At 35.5% G+C, this 13264-nt stretch overlaps 2 long non-coding RNA genes across 5 annotated transcripts; both read right to left on the minus strand.

Annotated features, from left to right (window-relative positions):
• Positions 1-727: 727 nt before the first annotated feature.
• Positions 728-3291, minus strand: LOC145077163 (uncharacterized). 4 transcript variants are annotated; one of them, XR_013692991.1, is made up of 7 exons: positions 2637-3284; positions 2270-2424; positions 2149-2177; positions 1782-1897; positions 1371-1450; positions 1196-1270; positions 728-1075 (listed from the first exon to the last, which is right to left on the minus strand). It is a non-coding gene; the product is annotated as an uncharacterized LOC145077163 (long non-coding RNA). The 4 variants fall into 4 exon arrangements; XR_013692990.1 differs by having other exon boundaries at positions 2270-2523; positions 2637-3282; XR_013692989.1 differs by lacking the exon at positions 1196-1270 and having other exon boundaries at positions 2637-3291.
• Positions 3292-8072: 4781 nt separating this feature from the next.
• LOC145077165 (uncharacterized) lies at positions 8073-10057 on the minus strand. Its single transcript, XR_013692992.1, has 3 exons — positions 9911-10057; positions 9458-9713; positions 8073-8601 (listed from the first exon to the last, which is right to left on the minus strand). It is a non-coding gene; the product is annotated as an uncharacterized LOC145077165 (long non-coding RNA).
• Between the last annotated feature and the right edge of the window lie 3207 nt (positions 10058-13264).

Genomic DNA, 13264 nt, shown 5'->3' on the forward strand with positions numbered 1-13264 from the left:
CCCTTTTGGATTTAAAAAATCTATAAATTTCACAGCTGTACTTAATGCCTTATAACTTGTATCTTGTCTTCTTAAATAAATGAATATTATAACAAAACTTAAAAATAAAGGAATAAAAATATGAAAGTTATAAAAGAATAAATATAATGATATTAATGCAAACAAATCATGAATTCCCATGTTCAGAATCTCAATGTCTTTCTTACGCCATATTGTTTAAGCTACACCTGGAAATAGATTTGCTTAAAGTTTCTACTGTGGGCATCCCAAGCTTCAACAGGGGAGATCCATCACTCTTCCAGACGGGCCTTTTGATTATTTGTAGAAAAAACAACACACATCAAGTGTCTGATATTTGACAAAATAAGGATATAGAGACTTCCACCATCAGCCATCCTCGGCTAAAATATCATATAATCATGACAAAGAATGCAAGAAAAAAGAAAAAGACTTGCTACAAACTACAGGAAATAGAAATATACCTTATTCTTTTACCAATGTAGACTTTCCTTTTATTAAGTTCATGAAAAGGAAATAGACTTTCCTTGGTTTGTCATATGTATAGAATCTTACTCTCATTTCAACCATAAATAAAATATATTTTAATTTTTTTTTGTATAAAACCTTAATACTTTGAAAGTACATTGCTATAAATGGGTTGCAAGAAATAGCAATGTACTTTCAAATACAATCATATTTAGCCTGAAACGTTTCTAGATGCCAGGTGGGACAAAACTGATTAAATAAATGAAAAAAAAATGTTGATTTTTGCATATAGCATCTTACTCCTAAAATGTGATCAGATCTGTTAAACGGTATAGAACATATTTTCAAAACATAGAAAATTACACCAGAGCTGTAGGATCAACTTGACCAGCATCTGATAAAGCTACAAACCAAAATTCTAATAGAAGTCGCCAGCTTAAAAGCCAAAAAATATGAATGTAAGTACACTGTCACTATTCCATTCATCGCCTTATGTTAGTTTCATTCTATTTTTTCTTATTTCTTTTCTTTATTTCTTTCCTTTGTCAACATGTTTGCTTGAAATCACCAGTTATCCTCAAGTGTTTATCTGCAAGTTAATAATTACATATCAAAAAATCTATATCTGACGTTAATAGGCAAATATTTTTGATGTAAAACCTTGAACTATGATTTAAAGGCTTGGAACAAATAAGGATAAAGTGCAGACCTCTATTTCTGAGCCTCTTTGGTTCTTTGTCATCTAGATGATCATACTATTGAAAGGTCTAGTGAACCTTTGTCTCTTTTATAGGGACACAAAAGTCAAAGTCATTCATTTATGTGAACAAAAATTAACTTCAAAACCAAGATGATTCTTAATAGAACTCAGTAAGGATTTTTACCTTGAACAAAGATAAACCATCGAACCAACAAAATATCTACCATGTGCAAGTCCATCATGCTATTAGAGAATTCAATTTTCCTGTGAAAAGTAAAATCAAAATCAATAATTTTTATTCAAGTTACATATGTATGCTCAATTTATGTTACAAATACAGTTCTGTAAGAGCAAATGATTCCATAATACAGTGAAAATAGTAGTATTTTCCAAAGGTCAAAAGTCCATCATGATCTTTTGGGAACCAAAAAAAGGATTTTCATTTTGACTTTAATTTGGTTCGCTCAAGATATATTTGTCAATAAAATGGATCAGTGTAAGATAAAGTATGAGGCTAAAGATGGTATTAAAGAGTGCAATAAAATGTGAGAATAAGGGTAAATCAGTCGTAAACAATCAAGTACTTGATTCTTACTTGCGCATCAATAACCTGGGCATAAATGATTCTCCAAATTGGTCAATATGTTGAAATAGAACCATTCTAATAGCTTGTTTATTAGAGGCAAAACATTCCATTGATGTTGGTGGGACCTGCATTTATATCCCCAAAAGTTTCAGTAATTTTATAAACAAACTTTGTGCATGTATCTAAAGAAAACTCAAACAAATCTTGTTTTGGTTATTTTACAAAAAAAATCCCTAAAAAAAGCAATAAGTTGAAAATTAAGTACTGTAAAGAACTAAACCATCGATTCCTACCATTCCAACTAATCAAAGAATATATGCAATTGAAACCTAACTCAAGATACAAACATATAAACACAAAATTAGGAGAATCTTACCATGTTCTTCTTACTGATTTGTTCAAAACCTTCACAAACAGATGCAAACAAATAACAAAAAAAAAAAACAAATGTCAGACACAACTTTTAAAATTTGAATTGTGAAACACATAAAAGTTACCTTAAAGTAATTTGAAGCACTGGCACCAGAGTAAATGACTTTCCTATTGATAAAGGAACATTTGGGAGAGATAGAGGTAGTGCACCGGTGGTGGTTCATTCTAGTAGTGGCTGTTGTAGAATGATAGAAGAAGTGCGATGGATAGAGAGTGTGAGCTTTTCAGGAAAAAAAAAAGCATTAAGAACAGTGTCTATGGTTTTCTCTGGTTGTGCAGTGATGTTTCTTGTGTTTAATGGTGAAAGTTCAGTGTTGGTCTGAATACAGAAATCAAACAAAAACCAATTAATCAATTTCCCAGAAAATGTGTATTTGATGGTGGGAAAGGACGTACCATAGATTAAAGAATAATAAGAAGAAAGGATCTTACATCGAGTTTGATGGAGCTGCACCTTCCTAGAATCTTCACCCCAGTCAAATAAGAAGAGGAAGAAGAAAAAAAAACATTATCCCTTCGATTTTCAATACTCCACGTCTATTCTAGCACCTTCTAGTAATCTTCATCCCTGATTGAGAAACCATAGGGTTTTTTTAGAGAGAATAATGAGCGTGGTGTGGTGGCGGCTGACAATGGTTAGGGTCTTCCAGAGAGAACAATGTGTTTATGGATAAGAGATCGGTGCTGAAGGAAGAGATCGGCAAATGAAGATCACGATGATGCAGATGAGCCTTGAAGGCGGGAGAAAAGAACATATCTGTGATTTTTTAGTGTGTGTTCATAGATCTATGCTTTGTGGCGTTCTGATGGTGACAACGGTAGAGATCGGAACCCAAATAGAAAAATGAAGAGGGAAACAGTGATGAAGCTGAATGTTGTCGAGAAATCTAGCAAAAAAGATGGTGGGTTGTCATCGTCGTTGAGAGAAGCCATCGGGATGAGGCTAGAAGAAGTGAGTGAGAGAAAATGTGGAACAAGATTTCAAAAAAAATTGAATAATCCATGATTTTCAACACATAGAATGCCGCCTAAAGTTGCTCAAGTCCGCATCTTACTCAGGAAGAGTAAACGAAGCTTTAATTGATTGTATGTAATGTCTAAATACTTGTACATGGTAAACACTCTATTGTGATTGGATATAAGCATTTTGGATTACAAGCAAAATAATCCTCACCGTCCAATACAGATTCAGTGGTCCAGATTTTGTTTCCTTGATTTTTAAGACATTGTCTTAAAATGTAAAGGGTCCACAATTAGGCTATCAGGAGTGGGAAGGAAAAGACGCGTGGGAGCTGACGTGTCAGCCCCCTTCACGCGTGAACACCGCCCCACCTTCTGGTGGGAGTTCCGTGGAGCTAAAGACGGGTGAAGACGTTTGATTTGATTGACTATTCCTTTTTGACCGTTGCTTTATTACCGTTTGTAAAAAAAAAATTAATTAATTAATTAATTACTACCAACTCTCTATATATATCAACATATATTTTACCTTTCAAACACACACCAAATTTTGAACACAAACAAATATACTCTCATTCAAAAAATACACTTTCCTCCGTGGATCCAAACCAAAATAACCCACCCACCCCAAACACCCCAAATACTCCAAATGATCCGTTAGCAAACATTGGCTATATGCAATTGTTATCATCCCCCGTTCAACAACAACCTTTATTTACCAATCTTTCATACCACCTACACTACTACCAAAACCAACCACAACCACAATTTGTTCAAACCCAATTTCAACCCTTTCAACAACAACCTCCTCCGTGTTTTCAGCCTCAAACTTTCCAACAGCCACAACCAAGTTCACAACCATCTCAAGTTCCATTATCGCAATCTCAACCCGTAAACCTTGACGATGAAGACGACGACGAACGGGTTCAAGAAACACAACCAAGTCGTAGAAGGCAAAAAAAATCCAAAGATTCAACAAAGAAGAAAAACACCCGATGGACCGAGGAGGAGGAGGCGACTTTAGCTAAAGCTTGGATTGCCATATCACAAGACGGGGATTTCGCCAACGCGCAATCGGGACATAGCTTTTGGAATCGTATTTTAGACCACTTCCACGCGTTATTGGGAAGGCAAACGAGCCGGACATATGATTCAGTCAATGCTAAATGGCACGATCTTAGAGCAACGTGTACCAAATTTAACGGCGTATTTGACAATTTAAAAAATATGCATCGAAGTGGTAGCAACGATTTCAACATTTTGTCAACGGCGTTGCACCAATACAAAATTACCAACAATGGTAAACCTTTTGGCAACCAAAAAGCGTGGGAAGTTTGTCGCAATGGCCCAAAATGGGTCATTTATCCGGAAACGGCGCATTCGGGATCTACCACCGGTTCCAATAAAAGGCCGAGAATGTCCGAGTCGGAGATCGGTGCTAACCTCGACCTCAATGATGAGTTCGACGCCACCGAGGGTGAGGGTCCATCGGACGTCCATCTTCGTCGACCACCGGGTAGGGACAAAGCGAGAAAGGGGGCTTCGTCTAGCGGAAAATCAACCAACGAGGACGTGTTAGCGGAGAAAATCGAAAAAACTCTACATTTTTTAGAAAAAAAATTTGATTCAACGGAGGAGCAACGCCGGCGACAATTGGCACTCACCAATCTTCAAATCGTAAACACAGTGCCGCAACCCAATCTCGACCCGGAAAATTTAAGGGTCTTTATGAAAATTCAACAAGAAGTTCTCGACCAATATCGCAACTAGATTTGATGTTTTTTAATAATTTAGGTTTAATTTTCTAAATATAGATTATGTTTTTTTAGTATTTTAGTTTTAATTTTCTGTGTTTTAAATTATATAATATGGTTTTAATTAATATAAAAAATGTTATTTATAAAATATGTTATTTATTTAATATTTTATTTATTTAACAAAATGGTAAAAAAATAAAAAAATAATATAAAAGTGAATGTTGTTAGTGGTGACCATTTCCATAGTGGAGTGGGTTGGTGGTGAAGGTGACGTGGCGCATAGGTGGCGTCACTTTTCCGGTGAGTTTGTAGTCCACTCCATATAGCCTTATAAACTCTTTATAAGATGGTATATATATATATATATATATATATATATATATATATATATATATATATATATATATATATATATATATATATATATATATAGAGAGAGAGAGAGAGAGAGAGAGAGAGAGAGAGAGAGAGAGAGAGAGAGAGAGAGAGAGAGAGAGAGAGAGAGAGAGAGAGAGAGAGAGAGAGAGAGAGAGAGAGGTACTCTTAGGAACAGTGATTTGTTCCTATTAGACCACTTATGTTTTTTCTTTTTTCTTTTTGTTTTCCTTCGGCAGTTGCAAATAAGTGTTGTGGACACATGTATGTATGTGGAATTTTTCCGTTACCCTATAAATGAATGACTTCCACAAATCTTCCACCGCTTCACATATGTTTCACACGAATCTTCTTTTCACCGCCTGTGCCTTTTATTCAATACCCCCTGCTTCGCGACTGCTATGGTTTCAACGATCCATCAACAAGGGTTTTTCCTACTTCTTTCTGATTTTCTAGGGTTTTTGTTTGGCTTACCTGTTAAGATCGACACCACCATCGGCGCACCATTAAAGCATCTCACCAAAACCCGACAATCATCGCCTGCAGAAACCATAGATTGTATACCACCGCCATCCACACCATTCTCTTGATTTGTGCCAACGATAGCAACCACTACTCATATGTACTTCTGTGTTTCCTGTTCTAAGGTGGCATTGTTCTTCCCGTCATCGGCCTCAGGCCTTTTAAGCAGCAGCTATTTCAGGTCAAAGCAAAGGAAGTGCATCAATAGCAGACCCCATAGTAAAATGACATAATCTTCAAAGAAGTTATTGATGGAGGCCGGAGAATGAGGCGACAACAAATGGCGATTGACACACATAGACCCACCAAAATTTCAATTAAAGAAACTTAGGGTGTCTTGCTTTCTTCCCCAATTTAATGCACCTTCTATTTTAGTTTCTATGCTTTCATCTGGTTAGAGTTACGGTTTATACTTAATTATTTGATATAATATTTCATTTTGCTGGTGGTAACAAATGCTTATACATATATGTAGGATCTTTGGAGGAAAAAAAACAATTGGATGTGATGAGATTTATGCAGAGGATGAGTTGCTAGGAGTACTGCCACCTTCCTTCAATTGTCTGACTCACTCATCCAACCCGACTTGACAAAGCCAAACGTATGGTTACAAAGATAAGCATGTAACCTATTACTTTGTAATGAATCTAGGTATCCTGGTAACAACTTTATTGCTTTCTTGAACTCTGCTTTGATAAGTTTGATTCTAGGTTGCTTTTCGTAGGAAACATGGAAACAAACATACATCATTCGTGCATTTTCTCTTCAAGTTGTATGTTAGTTCTTTATAGCTTCAATTATTTTACTAAAACCCGCCGCAAAAATAGCTAGATTAGTTTTTCATGAGCTAATACATATCATTTCTTTCACTGCCAACAACTCGGCATGGTCAGATCAAAATGATGGTGGCAACAAGTTCACTCATAACAGTAAATTGTTTACTGTTATGCATGTAATGCTATAAGTTCTCTTCAAAGTTAATAATTTATATTAGTGTAATCTTTTTACCAGTCGATTTGGATTTTGTTTAATGGTTTTAATTTCTTCATCCAAGATGGCTAATGTAAGTTTTTCTATTTTCATCTTCGTTTTTTCAGTTGGATTTGACAGTTGGTTTGTATTGCGTTTGACATCTTACTCTACTTCACATGCATGTTAATCGGTTCATTGGTTGAAGGATTTAGGGAAGAAATAAATAAATTTATTTTGTGAGGTTTATGGCTATGTTATAAAATAAATTTAGATTGTTTTGATTGAAATTACAAAGGATGGTTTATAAAATATAGATGCTTAAGTATGTTTTGGTAGGGTTTTCCTTTGCTTTAACTGTAAATTTGATAAGATTGTAAATCTTACAACACTCTTGGCAACCGATGGTGTTTTTGGAGTCTAAGTAAGGAAATTTGATATTAGCGATAAATACATGTTTTTCTTTTGAAAGTTTTAATTTTAATCTTATTTTTTTTTTTGTTTTTAAAGATATGCAAGGGAAAAGATGTTAAACCCCGGGTGTACAAATCTATTGAACCGTTACAAGGTAAGACCATTAAGTCAAAATGAAAACAACACTTGACACTTTACACCATTGGATAAGAAGATTGATATACTAAGATGACAAATTATGTGTTTTTTTGCATTTACAGATCACATAGTGGCCTTACGTAAATCCTGGATATATGTTGGAGCGATGGAGCAACTGCCCTTTCAGGTATAAGTATCATGTTATAAATTTGCATGGTTTTAAGTTGAGAGAAAATGAATATTTTACATGTTGATAATTAACGTTAATTCTTATTAACTTTGAAAAGTGTTTTTAATATTAATATTTTAGAAACAAATGCTTTATTTAGAGAAATAATATGAAAATTGAAATGAAATGCATGTTTCTATTTTGACTCGTTTACAAGTCTATACTTTTGTTATTAATTTCATTTGAGGCTTCTAACATATTTGTTTTTTTTTTTCTCAATTTGTTTGATTTTTTTTGCAAATCATTAATTTGTGCCACATTTGTGGTAAATTACAGAGCAAATGAAAAGTTAACATATTAAAGACTATGACAAAAACAACTAAGTTTGAGGTTTTCTTTCTATGTAGTTGGATGTTTATTTAAACTCAGTTGTGCCACATGTGTTTACCAGGATGAAAGTAGATTATAGATTAATCGAGGATTCTGAAATTGTTTAAGAATTTAGAATGACCCCTACAAGGCAGAGATAATTCCCTCAATTTATGAATAAAATTAATAAAAACAGGCCTTATAAGTAAATTCTCTTATTGAAATTTACAATTAAAATCATAAATAACAATCACATTGATTTCAAAAATGGCAATGGATCCATTTTTTACTTTATAACCGTCTCAACAATAAAATTTAGTATATTTTTTATTTTACAAATTCCACATCATTGTGGTCTTCCCCACTTCATCCATCCTCAATAAGGCTGTCGTGCAGAGCTAATGTAATAACAATAGGGACGTCTTTTTACATCATTATGGTTTTCCCCACTCCATCAATCCCCGATAAAGCTATCACATAACACATATGATTTTACTGAAGTGTTTTCAATACTTAGCCTTATACTAAAGTGATGGTAATGGGGTCTGTCTTTTCCCCTATAACCGCCTCAACAATAAAATTGACCATTTTCTCCCCATAAGGTTATTATGTAGGATTTGTGGTTTAGTTCGGGTGTTTTCGTAAAAGTTTGCTCTCTTGACCCGATTTTCATTGTGATCGGCTACTGGTGTAGAGTTGGATGCCTTCATGGAATCAAATTTACCTAAAGAAATTAGATCATTAACTTTATTTAAGGAAGAATGAAAATAAAATGTGATAATAAAAAAAAATATTGTTAATTTTTGCATTTAGCCATGAATTATATCGTTTAAAACCTTAAAAAATGGTTTTCAAAATAAGAAATGGTTTTCAAAAACTCAAGATAACTACCTATCCAAACGTCATTTTTTAAAATCAAAACCAAAAATATTAACGAATGCAATGTCTAAGCGATATCTAGGCTCAAAATGATTTGACGAAGTTTTTTTTTAAATATTCATATATATGCAATGATGATGCATATCTACATCCGCAGTGTATATGATTATTGATGCATCATGCATATCTACATCTGCAATCCAAAATGCGAAGTTTTACAACTGTGGACGGATGGTTTGCAAGTTCTTATATATATATATATATATATATATATATATATATATATATATATATATATATATATATATATATATATATATATATAAAAGCTAATAAATAATATAGAATAACTTATAAAAAAATGACTTATTAGAGATCCCTACCAGAATAAATTATTTTTCATCAAAACACTTTTTTAACTTATAAAAATGTTAGAACCTCTAATAAGCTAATAAGTTGTTTAAAAAACGCTTAGGCAAACACCCCTATATAATCATAGCTTTGGTATAAACCTTGTGAAATAATAATGAAATGTTATAAATTCTTCAATTAGTTTGCTTTCCAAATAACTAAATAACAATATTAAGTTGCAATTAAATTAATGTATCCTATTTATGTTATAAATTCTTCAATTAGTTTGTTTTGCAAATAACTAAATAACAATATTAAGTTGCAATTAAGTTAAAGGAATGAGATAATACCTTGAAGATCCTCGTCCACATCCACAAAAATAATTCCGAGATCATCCATTCCAATAATCAACCCAAGATAATCAAGATCAAATCCCATCTTATCCAAGTTGATGAAAAGAAAACAAATACGCTTCTTTCTCTTCTTCCACGCCATAAGCTCATAATTGAAAAAATCAAAACAGAAAAGCATACTCGTCCACTTCCCCACAAATTCAAATGTCCAACAATGATTCAGCCAAAAGAGCTTCCTAGACTTCACTTTCTCCTAAATAAAAGGAAACAGCAATTAGTCATTCTTAACAAGGGACGTTCACAAAAGGTTCATTCCCATATATTTTAATCTTGTGTTGTTCTTTTTAAACACCAATTTAAGTCGTCCCTTTTTAACCAAAGACATGGGACCAAACATGCATTTTTGAAAAGCTCATAAATTGAAATCACAAATCACAAGATTAAACTTACCGTTTCTGATCTCGGGTTTACGAGGCAACAAAGCAAAGGGCTACTGGATCGTTGATATTGTTTTCCTTGGCAGTCTACAACACAGATCGAGTGAGTCAGATGAGAGATTGAGGGCTGCAACTGAAGAGGTTGGCGCAAGAGGAAGATATATAACAGGCGAGCAGAGGTAGGTTTTCTTGTCTAACTTAAATCTCCACCGTACACGTGTTCCGTTGCTGTGGTTGATGGGACTAAAGTTTAATTCATGGTCGGTAGTGGTTGTTAGTGGCCACGGTTTTTTTCTTTTTCTAACTCTTTACATTTTAAATAATTAAAAATATATATTTAAATAATCAAATAACAAGAAGGATATAATGAAATAAAACGGTAGGTATATCAAATTTTAGTCATACGTGACGATAAAGTATCGAGATATATGGTTAGTGGTAAGTATTTCTGATGAGCTAATGCTTAAGTTAAAAAGGTGTTTGTAAACCGTAGAAAGGTTTATATTACAAGGTATCATATATCGTAATATCATGACCAATTCATTAATTTACGATGCCATGGGCAAAAGTATTTACTGATGCCCATTTATTTGTATCAATTCTATATAAATTTGAAGTTGGTAAAAAACATATTTTAAGATAGTTTCGAGTCATAATAGTCCACAAATATGATTAATGGTGTTAATAATCCATTTTCCCATAAAAGCTTTGATTGTCTTCTCACCCCGTATAAATATAAAAGATACAAGAAATAATAGGAAAGTTAGGGTATCTACGAGCCATGTGGGCCTTTACAAAGAAATCAATCAACACAACATAACTAAATGCATATATAAAATATACATCTAACAGCCCCCCGTCGTCGGAATCAGAGATTGAGCACGGATGTTCAAACTAGATCTAAAATCAGGAAATAAAGATGACGTAAGCCTTTTAGTGAATATATCAGCATATTGAGATGACGATGGAACATGAAGAACATGAATCTGACTCATAGCAACCTTGTCACAAACAAAGTGAATATCAATCCCAGTATGTTTAGTGTGTTGATGTTGAACATGATTTGAGGATAAATATATCGCACTAACATTATCACAGTAGACTAGACTTACGGACAGTGGTGGATAGTATAGCTCATGAAGTAAGTTGCAAAGCCAACATGTCTCAGCAACAGCATTCGCGACTCCCCGATACTCAGCTTCGGTACCGGACCGATAGATTGAGTCTTGACGCTTGGACGACGATGTAATAAGATTTTGACCAAGAAAGACACAATAACCAGAAGTAGATCGTCTAGTGGTAGGCCCAGTCAGCATCAGAACAAGCAACCAGACCATAGGAAGGAGAAGCATAGATCTGCAAGTCGTGGTCAAGAGTACCATATATATATATATATATATATATATATATATATATATATATATATATATATATATATATATATATATATATATATATATATATATATATATATCTTAAAATACGCTTGAGATCTGTGAAGTGTGGCTCTCGAGGATCATGTATGAATAAACACACCTGTTGCACAACATACGAAATGTCAGGTCTCGTGAAGGTGAGATACCGAAGAGCGCCAGCAAGACTCCGATCTAGAGTCGGGTCAGATACAGGAGGTCCAGTGCCATCAAACTTAGTTGAAGTGTCAGGCGATGTGTGAGCAGGTTTCTAGTTGAGCATTTTGGCCCACTCATGAATCTCGGTGGCATATGTTTGTTGAGATAAAAACATGCGTTGACTGTTTTAACATCCCAAAAATACAAACCAAAAATTTCATTTTTAAATATATTATTATAAAACCAACAATATAATAAAACATCCATAATATCATGGCATGCCAAAACCAAAGTAGAAATAATCAAAACATGTTCTCATAAAACAATATCAGAGTATAATCCCAAAGATCTCATGTGCGGAAAACCATAGTGTGATGCGTTGCGATCGAGCCGGCTCTTTTCCTTTAAAATGAAGTACCTGAAACCAAAACTGAAAACCATAAGCACAAAGTTTAGTGAGTTCTCTCATCATACCACATGTCATACAATCACATAGCATACATACCGTCGGACAATTCTGGGATGCCCGACCTACCCGGTCCGGCCATTCTCGGGTGCCGACCTACCCGTGTCAAGCCATTCTGGGGTGCTGACCTACCCGTGTCAAGCCATTCGGGGGTGCTGACCTACCCTTCGGTCCTAACAACCGAACTCCGGGGCCTATTTCACCCCTACTACTACTACCACACATATCATAGCATAATCATATTGTCAGGCATATCTGGGGTGCCCGACCTACCCTTCGGTCCTTAAGACTGAGATACGAGGACTATTTCACCTCCTACTACTACCACATAATATTATAGCATAAATATATAGTAGACAATTATGGGGTGCCCGTTCTAGCCTTCGGTCCTAACAACCGAACTTGGGGACTATTCTTCTCCTACTACCACTATCACATATAACATATCATGCTAGCACATAAACATATCAGGTAGTAGCAAACCTAGATGAATATCACAAAGACAATCATCTAACATATAACTCCTACTGGTGGATCGGCATTGTGGCCGTAGACCCACCGCTACTGGAAGGTAACTCACCTCACACTGCTGAAGTCCTGCAGACACAACCCCAGCTGTTGGATGACAGTTCTCGAACTAGTGGCGGCTGGTGGTGGCGAATGGCGGCAGCCACCACCTCACGGTGGTGGTTGTGGGGTCTAACATCAGATCTCCAGCCAATAATGCTCATGTAGCCTCATGACATCACAACCAATGAACACAAACACCACAACTCGCCCACAACCACCTTTCACGGTGGCTTGTGGCGGCAGAAAGAGCGTTCCCGGCGACAGCCACCATGGTTGGCTGCTATGGTGGTCCTCTTGTTTCTTCCAACCAATAATTTACACACACACGACTTGCAAATTGGAATATGGATGCAACCACCCACTGGTGGTGCGCGATGACGGCAACAGTAACCATAGCGGCCATAAAAGTGGCTAAACGTAGTGGCTAGCGGTCACGAATGGGAAATAGCAACGGGAGAACGGGAGAACGGGTAAGGAGGATGAGTAGAGACCACCGTGGACTGAAGCACCATTGACCGCCGGCTTGCAGCGCCTCCGTCTTCAACTGTTGGAGTGCGAGGGGGCAGCAATGAAACAGTAGTGAGACGTGTCTTCGCCGGTAGCCAAGCCATGATGGCATCTCGATGGTGAGGTAGCAGGCGGCGGCGTTCGGGACTCCATCTGATCGGAAAACGAGAGAGACATCGGGTGGCGGCCGGAAATAGTCTTCTAGGGTTAGGGTTTCATATGCCTTAAATACCCGATACCTCTTAAAATTTTT

This window comes from Lactuca serriola, chromosome 9 (genome assembly GCF_051521515.1).
Source record: "Lactuca serriola cultivar US96UC23 chromosome 9, Lser_US96UC23_V15, whole genome shotgun sequence".
Classification (NCBI taxonomy): domain Eukaryota; kingdom Viridiplantae; phylum Streptophyta; class Magnoliopsida; order Asterales; family Asteraceae; genus Lactuca; species Lactuca serriola.